The following is a 14,135-nucleotide window of genomic DNA, read 5'->3' on the forward strand; positions in this document are numbered from 1 at the left end:
ACTGTCAGAGGGTCAGTACTGAGGGAGTGCTGCACTGTCAAAGGGTCAGTACTGAGGGAGTGCTGCACTGTCAGAGGGTCAATACTGAGGTAGTGCTGCACTGTCAGAACTGCCGTAATTCAGATGATGTTTGAAATTAGCAACATGCCTCGTGTAAAATTGTATATCATCAGCTCAAAATAAATAGATTAGTTCTGTACGTTTCACTTTACTGCAAATTATTCATGGTTTCATTTCCTTGTTAACCAGGCTCTTGTGATCACTATTTTTAAATATGTTCGTTATTTTGAACAAGGGGCCATGCCTGAACAGATAACTGTAGGATCAAGCAGCTCGTTTTTTTCTTGAACCTTGCTTCATTCAGATGTTTGCTGCTGGACATGAATTCATTAATGTGTGAATGTAGAATCGGAGTCACCTCAGTGAACAGCAGCATTGGTTGCACAGCCTGATCGGCAATAAGAACTGCTGAACACAATGTCTGTTGACATTGAGCTAAGAGGGGTTGGACACAGACAGATGGAGCGTGTGAAGACTCAACGAGCTAATGGCAGGTGAATAGCTGGAAAGGTGTCTTTTCAAAACAAGGTTTAGACACATAAATCGATGTTTGATCGGGTATTTAAAAGCAGAGAAACTCTTTAACGTGGGATTGGACCTTGTCAATAATCCATCCAGCCAACCTCGCCTGGAGATTAGTCCAATATTAGACACTAAACTGAGGCCCCCGTCTGCCCTCTTGGGCGGGTGTGAAAGACCCCACAGCCACTATTTGTAAGAAGAGCAGGGGGGAGTTCTCCCCGGTGTCCTGGGGACAATATTTATCCCTCAACCAGCATCACTAAAAACAGATGATCACATTGTTGTTTGTGGGAGCTTGCTGTGTACAAATTGGCTGCTGCATTTCCTACATTACAACAGTAACTACACTTCGAAAAAAGGGTGAACTCAATTGTAAAGTGCTCTGGGACATCCAGAGATCATGTTATACAGAAGAGATTTGACTGGAGCAGCTAGTGTTTTACTTACAGGAGAATGAGTCCCCATGGTTGTAGAGTCAATCCTGTCAGATGAATGACTAACTGGAGACACTTCAGGGAGCTGATCTTATTCTGGAAATGTTCAGTTTACCAGGATTGGAGGTGAGATGATCTTCCTCTCCTGACTGCATCGGACAAGAGGAGAACTGGCTCTGGGAGGAGGGTCAGTGTTAACACCGTTTTTCTGTGTTTGAGGGAGATGTGAAAATGGGGAAGTCACGTGGTTTTTTGGTGTGGTAACTCCATGTCTTTATATGGTGCAGCACTCATTTAGCTAATGTCATTGTTTCAATGCTACAAAACCACAGGGCATTCTGGACTATTTCTGCCTGACCTGCTGTCAGAAACACACAGTCTCACAGAGAGGTAGAAAAGTGGTCCCTAGCAACATGTGAAACTGTGAACTCGGCTCAGTCAGAATGCACACACACACACACACACACACACAAACACACACACACACACACACAAACACTCGCACACACTCACATACGCACTCACATACATACAGACACAAACATACACACACACACACTCTCTCTCATACACACACTCTCTCTCTAACACACAACACAATCTCTCTCACACAAACAAAATCTCTCATTCTCACACATAAACACACCCTATCTCTTCTTCTCTCTCACACACATTCTCCCTCTCTCACTCACACTCTCTCTTTCTCTCTCTCACACAAACACTCTTTCTCACTCTATCCCTCTCTCGCTCTCTGACACGGAAGGTAGTGGTTTTAAGACCTCTTAATGATTTCAGCTCAAAGCCCAGGCTGACCCGCACCAGTGAGGGGGTACTGAGGAATTGCTGCACTGTCAGAGGGTCAGTACTGAGGGAGCGCTGCACTGTCGGAGGGTCAGTACTGAGGAATTGCTGCACTGTCAGCGGGTCAGTACTGAGGGAGCGCTGCACTGTCGGAGGGTCAGTACTGAGGAATTGCTGCACTGTCAGCGGGTCAGTACTGAGGGAGCGCTGCACTGTCGGAGGGTCAGTACTGAGGAAATGCTGCACTGTCAGAGGGTCAGTGCTGAGGAAGTGCTGCACTGTCAGATGGTCAGTACTGAGGGACTGTTGCACTGTCAGAGGTTCAGTACTGAGGGAGTGCTGCACTGTCAGCGGGTCAGTACTGAGGGATTGCTGCACTCACAGAGAGTCAGTACAGAGCGAGTGCTGCACTGTCAGACGGTCAGTACTGAGGGAGTGCTGCACTGTCAGAGGGTTAGTACTGAGGGAGTGCTGCACTGTCAGAGGGTCAATACCGAAAGAGTGCTGCACTATCAGAGGGTCAGTACTGAGGGAGTGCTGCACTGTCAGAGGGTCAGTACTGAGGGAGTGCTGCACTGTCAGAGGGTCAGTACTGAGGGAGTGCTGCAAGGTCAGACGGTCAGTACAGAGCGAGTGCTGCACTGTCAGAGGGTCAGTACTGAGGGAGTGCTGCACTGTCAGAGGGTTAGTACTGAGGGAGTGCTGCACTTTCAGCGGGTCAATACTGAAAGAGTGCTGCACTATCAGAGTGTCAGTACTGAGGGAGTGCTGCACTGTCAGAGGGTCAGTACTGAGGAAGTGCTGCACTGTCGGAGGGTCAGTACTGAGGGAGTGCTGCACTGTCAGTGGGTCAGTACTGAGGGAGTGCTGCACTGTCGGAGGGTCAGTACTGAGGGAGTGCTGCACTGTCGGAGGGTCAGTACTGAGGGAGTGCTGCACTATCAGAACTGCTGTAATTCAGATGATGTTTGAAATTAGCAACATGCCTCGTGTAAAATTCTATAACTTCAGCTCAATATAAATAGATTAGTCCTGTACGTTTCACTTTACTGCAAATTGTTTATGGTTTCATTTCCTTATAAACCAGGCTCATGTGATCACTATTTTTAAATAATGTTTGTTATTTTGAACAAGGGGCCATGCCTGAACAGATAACTGTAGGATCAAGCGGCTCGGTTTTTTCTTGAACCTTGCTTCATTCAGATGTTTGCTGCTGGACATGAGTTCATTAATGTGTGAATGTAGAATCGGAGTCACCTCAGTGAACAGCAACATTGGTTGAACAGCCTAATCGGCAATAAGAACTGCTGAACACAATGTCCGTTCAGAACAGCTCGGTCCCCGATCAGAGAAACAGCCTCAGACAGAACCAACTGACGCTGGAATCGATACAATTCATCAACGTGTTGGGAGTTAGTTTGATGTTGGAGATGGAGTGTTACTGGGAAGGATGGAACCCGTCAGGATGAACAGCTCGATGTACGATAAGGAAAGGATGAGCTAAGAGGGGTTGGTCTCGGACAGACGGAGCGTGTGAAGACTCAACAAGCTAATGGCAGGTGAATAGCTGGAAAGGTGTCTTTTCAACACAAGGTTTAGACACAGAACTCGGTGTTTGATCGGGTATTTCAAAACAGAGAAAATCTTTACAGGGTGAATGGACCTTGTCAATAATCCAACCAGCCAACCTCGCCTGGAGATTAGTCCAATATTAGACACTAAACCGAGGCCCCCGTCTGCCCTCTCGGGCGGGTGTGAAAGATCCCACAGCCACTATTTGGAAGAAGAGCAGGGGGGAGTTCTCCCCGGTGTCCTGGGGACAATATTTATCCCTCAACCAGCATCACTAAAAACAGATGATCACATTGCTGTTTGTGGGAGCTTGCTGTGCGCTAATTGGCTGCTGCATTTCCTACATTACAACAGTAACTACACTTTGAAAAAAGGGTGAACTCAATTGTAAAGTATTCTGGGACATCCAGAGATCATGTTATACAGAAGAGATTTGACTGGAGCAGCAAGTGTTTTACTTACAGGAGAATGAGTCCCCAGGGTTGTAGAGTCAATCCTGACAGATGAATGACTAACTGGAGACACTTCAGGGAGCTGATCTAATTCTGGAAATGTTCAGTCTACCAGGATCGGAGGCGAGAGGATGTTCCTCTCCTGACTGCATCGGACAAGAGGTGAACTGGCTCTGGGAGGAGGGTCAGTGTTAACACAGTTTTTCTGTGTTTGAGGGAGATGTGAAACTGGGGATGTCACGTGGTTTTTTGGTGTGGTCACTCCATGTCTTTATTTGGTGCAGCACTCATTTAGTTCATGTCATTGTTTCAATGCTACAACACCCACAAGGCATTCTGGACTATTTTTGCCTGACCTGCTGTCAGAAACACACAATCTCACAGAGAGGCGGAAAAGTGGTCCCTAGCAACGTGTGAAACTGAACTCGGCTTAGTCAGAATGCACACACACAAACTCACACACACACAGACAGGCACACATACACGCACGCACTCACACACACACACTCTAAAACACGCACTCTTTTACACAAACACTCTTGTTCACACACACACATACACACACATACACTCTCGCTCTCTCACATACTCATTCTTTCTCACTTCCTCTCTCAAACAGACAGCTCCCTCTCTCTCAAACACGCAACCATCTCTCTCTCGCACACTCCCTCTCTCAAACAGACACACCCCCTCTCCCACACACACACATTTTCTCTTGTTTACTCTCTTAAACACACACACTCCCTCTCTCAAACACACACAAATTCTCTCTCAAACACACACACACTCTCTCACATACTCAAACACTCTCTCTAACAGACACACTCTCTCTTTCGCACACACACTATCTCACACACACATTCACTCTCTATATTTCTCTCTCACACATAAACTCTCTCTCTTTCTAACACAGACATTCTCTTTCTCTCAAACGCTCTCTCTCACACACACAAGCTACCCCCCTCTCTCATGCACACACACTCCACTTCTCTTTTGCTCTCTCACACACATTTTCTCTTTCTCTCTATCCTTCCCTCTATCACACATACACATTCTCACCCTCTAACACACACATTGTCTCTCTCTCACACACACGCACTCTCTCTCTCTCACTCCGAGGCGGAAGTTTGGGATTTTGAAACCGTCTCAAGGTTTCAGCTCAAAACCCAAACAGATTCTCCCTAGTGAGGGAGTGCTGAGGGAGTGCTGCACTGTCGGAGGGTCACTGCTGAGGGAGTGCTGAACTGTCGGAGGGTCACTGCTGAGGGAGTGCTGAACTGTTGGAGAGTCAGTACTGAGGGAGTGCTGCACTGTTAGAGTGTCAGTACTGAGGGAGTGCTGCACTGTTGGAGGTTCAGTACTGAGGTAGAGCTGCACTGTCAAAGGGTCAGTACTGAGGCAGTGCTGAACTGTCGGAGGGTCAGTGATGAGGGAGTGCTGAACTGTCGGAGGTTCAGTACTGAGGGAGTGCTGCACTTTCGGAGGGTCAGGACTGAGGGAGTGCTGCACTTTCGGAGGGTCAGTACTGAGGGAGCGTTGCACTGTCGGAGGGTCACTACTGAGGGAGTGCTGCACTGTAAGAGGGCCAATACTGAGGGAGTGCTGCACTGTCAGAGGCCAGTACTGAGGATGTCCTGCACTGTCAGAGGGCCAGTGCTGAGGGAGTGCTGCACTGTCGGAGTGTCACTACTTAGGGAGTGCCGCACTGTCAGAGGCTCAGTGCTGAGGGAGGGCCGCACTGTCGGAGGGTGAGTGCTGAGGGAGTGCTGCTCTGTCAGAATTGCCATATTTCAGATGATGTTTGAAATTAGCAACATGCCTCATGTATAATTATATATCATCAGCTCAAAATAATTAGATTATTCATCTACGTTTCACTTTACTGTAAATTGTTTGCAGTTTCATTTCCTTCGAAACCAGGATTGTGTGATCACTATTTTTAAATAACGCTAATAATACAGATGCGACAATACACATGCACCCAGATACACACACACACACATACACAGACACACATTCACTCACACACGTTCACACAGTCACAGACACACACACATGCACACACACACACTCACACTCACACACGTTCACACACGTTCACGCAGAAACACACACACACACAGACACACACATACTCACACACGTTCACACAGACACAGACACATAGACTCACACAGACACACACAAACACTCATGCATGTTCACACAGACACACGCTCGCACAGACAGACAGACAGACACACACACACTCACACAGACAGACAGGCATACACATGTACACACATACATTCGCACAGACAGGCACACAGGCAGACAGACAGACAGACATATGCACACACACTAAATAGAATAGCACAGACAGGTGCACAGGCAGGCAGGCACACACACACACACACACACACACTGACACACATGTCAGAATTAAAAAGATAGCGTCCAATAAAAATTTAAAAGAATATATGATTAATACCTTTGCTTGTCTTTGAGGCTTAGATTGTTGAATGTTGTAGCTGTTCAAAGTTAATTGGTTTCCTGTGGCATCTGGTGGTGATTTGATTCAGATTTGCACTTTCTTGAAGACGCTCTGTTAGCTTCAGAAAGAGAGAGAGAGAGAGAGAGAATTTCTGCTCTTTTCCAGCAGTGTTTTTAGATGACTGCCATATTTCTTTTTTCCTCCTCGTTTCTCTTATATCTGCTTGGCATAACCATTTGTTAAACTCCTGTCTGTATATTCCTGAAAGGGAATTCAATCAGCAAGTATTGCATTCATTGTTATAGACCAAGTATTCCCATTTTTTATCTTTGCATCTCCAAAACATTTGATGCATTTCAAGATATAAATCAACAGGAGCTGGGGGTATTGCATAATCCAAAGGGAGTTTTGAATGGTGATGTGTATCTGCTTGGTTAGCAGTTCCCACTGTTTTGATAGAACTACAGTTGATCAAAGTCCAGCACTTTGCATTTTAATGCCTTCCTTTTAAGAGTGTCCCTGTTTGAAGTGGACCCTGACACACCCCAGGCATGAACTTCCATGCAGCAGGTCTGCAGTGCAATTCATTTGAACCTTTCCAGAGAAGTGATCAACTTCATAGTATCAGCAATCAGTTGACTTGTGTCAGCCATTTTTGATCTGTGCACAATCTTGTAATTCTTTGAAAAACAGGTCACTTTGAGACAGTTCAATACGTCTTTGGTGTGTGAGTTAAGTTGTAGGAAGCTCTTAATCACAGTTTGCTGTCGTTGGGATATTGTCTTTGTGTGTGTGTTTGTGCATGTGGGTGTGTGAATGTGTATATGTGACAATGTGAGTGTGTTTGTGTCTGTCTGTAAGTGTGTGAGCGTGTATGTGTGTTTGTGCATGTGGGTGTGTGTGTTTGTGAGTGAGTGAGTGTGATTGTGTGTGTCTCTGTGTTGTGTGAGTATGTGTGTATGTGTGTGTCTGCGTGTGTCTGTGTGTGCCTGTGTGTGCCTGTTTGTGTCTGTATGTGTGTGTGTGTGTTTGTGAGAGAGAGCGAGCGCTTCACAGAGTGAAACCTCCCTGAATGTGGCCGGTGTGTTTAACATTTGAGACACTCAGACAGGATGTGGTTAAAAGGTGAAACCAGAAGGAGTGAGTGTCTTTCCCAGTGACTGTCTCTCTGTGGGTTTCTGTGAACTGCCTGTGGTTTTTAAAAAAAAATCTTCCAGTCCCACATGCACGACATCAGTTAAGGATTTCGAAGCTTCAGCTCAGAGAGTAACTAGTCCCCCGAGAATTCACACCCCCTCAAACACAGATTAACAGCATTAATCCTGACCGTCAGCCCATTCACTCATTGCCTCTTATCTGATACACTAGAAAGTGGAAGTTAAGGTCGGATTTTCACTCCCGGGTCGGGGGACACAGAGACGGCAGAATTCCCGGCTCCGCCACCTCGACCTCTAAACATGTCAGTCCCAGATTCCGATGTGTGGCCCGGGGGTCGGGTGGGTGGGTGGGTCGGGCATGGTGGGGGTGGGGGAGGGGGAGGGGGGTGATGTGGTCTAGAATAGCAGTCCGACTGGGTGACCCCGGAGCGGTGAGGGGACAGGGGAGGGCCCGGTGGGGGTTGGGTCCCTCGGGCACCGATAAAAAGCGGGTCCTTCAGAAAGGCCCATTTGAGAGGTTGGTCGTCAATGGTGAAGTCCCTGTGCCTCGGGGGAGACGTCGTTGTCTTGTCAGGCGAGTGTCCGAGCTGGAAACTCTGTCCGCCTGTTACCTGAGCCTGCAACGTTCGGCCCATCATGGGCTATCCCATCAATGGTGAAGTCCCTGTGGGGGACGGGCAGTCCCTTGAGTAATGTGGGGGGGTCAATGGACGAGCTTCTTTCTGTGGGAGTGTCTCACCAGGGACTGGCTGATAGCAATTGGGAGATGGGAGGAGCTGATGAGAATCTGTTTTTACACAAGGAGCGTCTGGCGATGACCCCGCCCCACACAGGGGCAGCCCTGGCTACATGGCCACGCCCCCCAGCTGCTCTCTCATTGGCCGCTTCCTCATCCTCATCCCTTTCACAATCTTCCACACTGACAGAGGCTCCCTCCTCCGCCTCCTCCTCCTCATTATCCTCCTCATCCCCCTCCTCCGCCTCCCCCTCCTTATCCTCCTCAGCTCCCTCCTCCGCCTCCCCCTCCTTATCCTACTCAGCTCCCTCCTCCACCTCCCCCTCTTCATCCGCTTCCGCATCTCCCTCCTCATCTTCCTCCTCCTCATCCTCCGAAAATTCCCCCTCCTCATTCTCTGCCATCCTCTCCTCCTCCTCCTCATTCCCCTCCTCATCTCTCTCCTCCTCATCCTCCTCCTCATCTTCCTCTTCCTCCCCTCCTCATCCTCTTCCTCCTCATCCTCCAACTCCTCATCCTCCTCTGCCTCCCCCTCCTCATCTCTCTCCTCATCCTCCTACGCCTCCCCCTCCTCATTCCCCTCCTCATATCCCTCCTCCTCAGCCTCCTCAACTCCATCCTCCTCATCAGCTCATCAGTTCCTTCCTCCTCATCCTCCTCCTCATCTTCCTCCTCCTGCCACTCCTCATTCCCCTCCTCTTCCTCCTCCTCCTCACTCTCCTCATTACCTCCTCCTCAGAGTTGGATCTCTGCCCATGGTGATGCTGTCATCGATCTGCATGTCCCTCCGCTGCTCCATGTTGTGTAGCAGGCAGCACATCGCTACTATTCTTCATACTCTTGCTGGGGCATATTGCAGATCTCCACCTGAGCGATCGAGGGGCCTGGAGCACATCTATAAAATACCAATTGCCTGCTCGAGGGTGCTCCTGGTGACACCATGGCTGCTGTTGTAGCTGGGTTCCACCCCAGTTTCCGGGCTCCTAGAGGGGGGGTCATTATCCTCGTTGTTAAGGGGCTTCCCTTGTCCCCTAGAAACCAGCCACAGATCTGCGCGGGTGTCTGGAACAGCTGAGGGAGGTGGGAACTCCTTAGAATGAAGGAGCGGAGACAGCTGCCAGGGAGCTTTGCACACACATGACGGGAGAGCTCGTTGTGCTCACAAACCCGCGACCTCCATCACCTCGAAGGACCAGGGCAACCATCACCTGCAAGTTCCCCTCGCAGCCACACACCCCCCTGACTCGGAGCTATACCGCCATTCCTTCCCTGTCACTGATACCAATCAGCCCTATCGAGCCTGTTGCACAGGAACAGGAAGAGGCCATTCAGCCCCTCTAGCCTCCTTCTCTATTTGACTAGATCACGGCTGATCTGTATCTTAACCCCACCCACCCGCCTCGGTTCCGTGACCCTTAGCCCCCCCGACCCAACAAAAATCTCTCAATCTCGGTTTTGAAATTTTCAATTTACCCCTCCCAGCCTTGACATCTTTTTCTGGGGGAGGGAGTTCCAGATTTCCACCCCCCCCCCCCTCCCCACTTTGTGTGAAGATAGTGCTTCCTGACATCACCCCCTGAACGGCCTGGCTCCAATTTGAAGGTTCTGCCCCCTTGTTATGGATCCCACCCGCTCCCCCCGCCCCCTCACCACCAGGGGGAAATAGTTTCTCTCTATCAACTCTATCGAATCCTTTAATCATCTTAAACCCCTCGATTTAGATCACCCATTAATCTTCGAGACTCGAGGGAACATAAGCCTGGTCTTTGCAACCTGTCCTTGGGATTTAACCCTTTCAGCCCCGGGTTCGTTCCGGTGAATCTGCGCTGCACCCCCTCCGAGGACAATATATCCTCCCTGAGGTGCGGGGTCCAGGACTGAACCCAGGGACTACAGGTGGGGCCTGAGAGGAGCTTTAGAAAACTGTGCCGGACACTTCAAAAACTTCTTAAATTCAACCTTGTATCGAGTGCCTTAGAATACTGGGGCCAATATTAACCCCGAACTAACATCACTAAAAACAGATGATCTGGATTATTGTCACATTGCTGTTTGTGGGAGCTTGCTGTGCGCAAATTGACTGTGGCGTTTCCTACATTACAATGGTGATCCGCACTTCAAAGATAGTCTTTCATTCCCTGAGCAATGTTTTTGAACAGTGGATGCTGTTGAAAAGTAGGAAACATGGCAGACAATTTCTGCACAGCAGGATCCCACAAACAGCAGTGAGATACAGATCCAGAGCATCTGTTTTTTTAATGATGTTGGTTTCGGGATAAATATTCGTCCTAGGACACCGGGGAAAGCTGCCCCACCCGACTCCGTACGCACCCCCTACACTTCACCCAAAAAGTGTCCATGGGGCTTTTGACATCCATCCGAGGTGTCCACTCTGTGCATGCTCCAGGATCTTGAGGCTCAAGACCCAACATTGGGTTCACTTTGAGCCTATCCAATCGGGCACAGGGACTGTTTCCATGAACTGCCAGGCCCTGTCTGAAGGCTATTGTTCCCTCGTGGCATGAGAGGGATGATGGGTTAAAGGTCATCTTTCACCCGAATCCTGTCTTAACAACTTTGTAAACGCAGTTTGAAAAATACCACTGGCCCCTTGTATCTTAACAACTGGTATCGTAAACATGACCTAAAGAATCCCCTGGTCACCCCTGAGTGTTTCTAATATTGTAAACACAGTGGACATATTTCTTCCATCCCCTGAGAGGTAAAACTATGACACTAGAGCATCGCCACTGGCAGGAGGGTGTAACTACAGTGTGACACGTTTACATGGGAATGTTATATTACAAATGAAGATACACAAATTTAAATAATGAAAAGGGCATGTGATAACAGGAAATGGTGCCTTGAAGAATGGAATTATGCACTAGAGTATGGTATTTCATTTGAAAAAAAATGTCTTAGCATTTAACTTGCTTGTTTTTATATTCATTCATGGGATGTGGGCGGCACTGGCTAGGCCAGAATTATTGCCCATCCCTAATTGCCATTGAAAACGTGGTGGTGAGCTGCCTTCTTGAACTGTTGCAGTCCATGTGGGATAGGTACACCCACAGTGCTGTTAGGGAGGGAGTTGCAGGATTTTGACCCAGCGACAGTGATGGAACGGCCGATTTATTTCCAAGTCAGGATGGTGAGTGTCTTGGGGGGTTATTTCCAGGTGGTGGTGTTACCATCCATCTGCTGCCCTGGACTTCGAGATGGTAGTGGTCGTGTGTTTGAAGGTGCTGCCTAAGGAGCCTTGGTGAGTTCCTGCAGTGCACCTTGTAGATGGTACAGACACTGCTGCTACTGTGCGTCGGTTGTGCAGAGAGTGAATGTTTGTGGATGGGGTGCCAATTTAGCGGAGCTGCTTTGTCCTGAGTGGTGTTGACTTTATTGAATCTTGTTGCAAGTGGAGATTCTTCCATCACACTCCTAACCTTTGCCTTGAAGATGGTGGACAGGCTTTGAGGAGTCTGGAGTGAGTTACACTGCTTCAGTTTCTGAGGAGCCGTGAATGGTGCTGAACATTGTGCAATCATCAGCGAACATCCACACTTCTGTCCATATGATGGAAGGAAGGTCATTGATGAAGCAGCTGAAGATGGTTGGGCCTCGGACACTACCCTGAGCAACTCCTGCAGTGATGTCCTGGAACTGAGATGATTGACCTCCAACAACCACAACTATCTTATTTTGTGCTAGGTATGGCTCCAACCAGTGGAGAGTTTTCCCTCTGTTATGATGTGACAGATGATGTGTGCCAGGTGGACCAAATTCTCAACGGAAACTTGGTCACACTATCACAACGGTTTTGTAATTTGTATTTATTATGAGATGTGTGCACTGAATTCAGCAATAATGCGTCGGTCAAGACATTTAGAGATCTTAAAAATTAAATTTTAATATTTATTAACAAAATACAAGATTTGAAGCCCTCACATAAGTCTACGGTTACTACGAGAACAAATCCTAAACTTCCTAATTAACCTTGAAGATGGTGGACAGGCGTTGGGGAGTCTGGGGGTGAGTAGTAAAACCCTTTTAAGGCAACAATCCAAAATAGATTTTAGATTTAAAAACAAAACCAGCAAGTTAACACAGTTCACACTTGAGAGTGGAATTGCAAATGGCTTTCTCAAACTATAGTCAAAGAACATAACAGAACTATGGACAAATGCCTGGAGGCTTCTTCAAAGCTGATTCACGCACTCTTGTTAGATTTTACATGGTCCCCAAAATGGCCTTTCATTCTCCATTGTTTATGTTTCTCTCTCTTTGATATGGAAATTTCATTGTTCCATATGTCTTTGGAATTATACATTTCCCATAATATAAAAACTTTCATGTTGCCAATGTTGTCAATAATCTTTGGGAAAAATAAACACACTGCTTTGCCTTGCTTATCGGCCTCATTGTAAACAGACAAACATCCCATTGAAATCCAAACAATCCCTTCACTGATCTAAAAATGCAAATTCCCTTCACACGTGACATGCTAAGACAGCCTCCATGTTCACTCATTAGCATTTCAAGTACATTTCTCCACCTGGATTCTTTTGATAATCTCAACCTTGCAGTCCACCTGACTCCAGATGAAATTAAACCACACAGACAGACCGATCTACACTCACACCCATTAAACCTAGTTTACAACAAACCTGGAAAATATTATGAAAACTATTAAACTTTTGTACAATCCCTGATTCACATTGACTCTAGTTTTGTTATTGATGTCTCACTCGGTCAAATTGCGACCTTGATGTCAAAGGCAGAGTCACTCTCACCTCACCTTGTAATAACAGATGAAAAATTATACATAATTCATAAGCTTCTCACAATCTTTGACAGCATGGAAAAAGGTGCAGCATTCAGAAAGCTCACTCAGAATCGATAAAAAAAAATGTTGAGCAGCAGTGTGGGCAGGATTTTCGGGTGGGCGAGCGGGGCCGGGGCTCACTCGCCGATATGTAAAATGAGGCACGATGGCGTGGGGCGTGTGTCCCGATTTCATGGCGATATTTCGTTGGGCGGGTGGGCCGGAGTCGGCTGTGTGCTCCCCGATACCTCAACAGAGAATAAAGGCCATTAATGAATCAGTTAAAGCCGTGAGGAATGATGCCCATCCAACGTTCCGGTTGTCGGGCAGGGGAAGAGCCCAGGCGGCCTTTGCATTATTCATTGAACTTCATCCACGGGCGGGAGGAGGTTTCATGAAGTGTTTAAAAATTCAATAATAATGTTATAAAAAAATCATTGACACGTCCCAGCTGGTGTGACACTGTCACGTGAGGGGACATGTCTTAAAATTTTTTCTTTCCTTTATTCAGCTTTTTAAAACTTAAACTAATCTCCCCTGAGACATCACGGTGCCTCAGGGGGATTTTTGGGCTCTTTCGTGCACAGGCGTGAAAGAGCGTACGCCCCGAGTCCGGGAATCCACCACACCCTCCGTTCCCCGCACAGGGAGCGCTCAGCGCTTCGGGCCCTACGTCATGTAAAATGGCGGCGCGGACCTGATTGGGGGCGTCGATCAGGCTCGCGCCCGACCCCCGCCTGCCCCCGCACAACCCCCCCAAAGGGGGGAGAATTCTCCCCCACACTTCTGCTCATTACTGTTTGGCCATGTTGGCTGCACACACCCCACAGCCCCGTTCCCTGTTTCACACTCAGTTTCTCTGGAATCTGATCTCCGCGTATTCTGTGTCCTCGCTCCTGTGCACAGTCCTGTCACCACTGGGCAGCTTTGAATAGTTGATGTTGGCGTAGAGAAGGGCGTCGGGATTGTCGGGGTTCACATGTCCAGCATCGCCTCCCACTGGACCTTCAGTGAGATCCCGGGGAGCTGGGGTATCCCCCTCGCTAGTTGTGTCTCTGGTTGTGTCCCGGGGCTCAGTAATCAGCACGTTCTGTTTACCCTACAGAGAA

The 14,135-nt window shown here is 48.0% G+C and overlaps 1 protein-coding gene across 37 annotated transcripts in view; it reads right to left on the minus strand.

Moving 5' to 3' along the window:
- Positions 1–14,135, minus strand: part of LOC144671591 (uncharacterized) — a 320,132-nt gene that overhangs the window by 92,805 nt on the left and 213,192 nt on the right. The gene's annotated exons all lie outside the window — the stretch shown is intronic.

Source organism: Cetorhinus maximus, chromosome 33 (assembly GCF_964194155.1).
Source record: "Cetorhinus maximus chromosome 33, sCetMax3.hap1.1, whole genome shotgun sequence".
Classification (NCBI taxonomy): domain Eukaryota; kingdom Metazoa; phylum Chordata; class Chondrichthyes; order Lamniformes; family Cetorhinidae; genus Cetorhinus; species Cetorhinus maximus.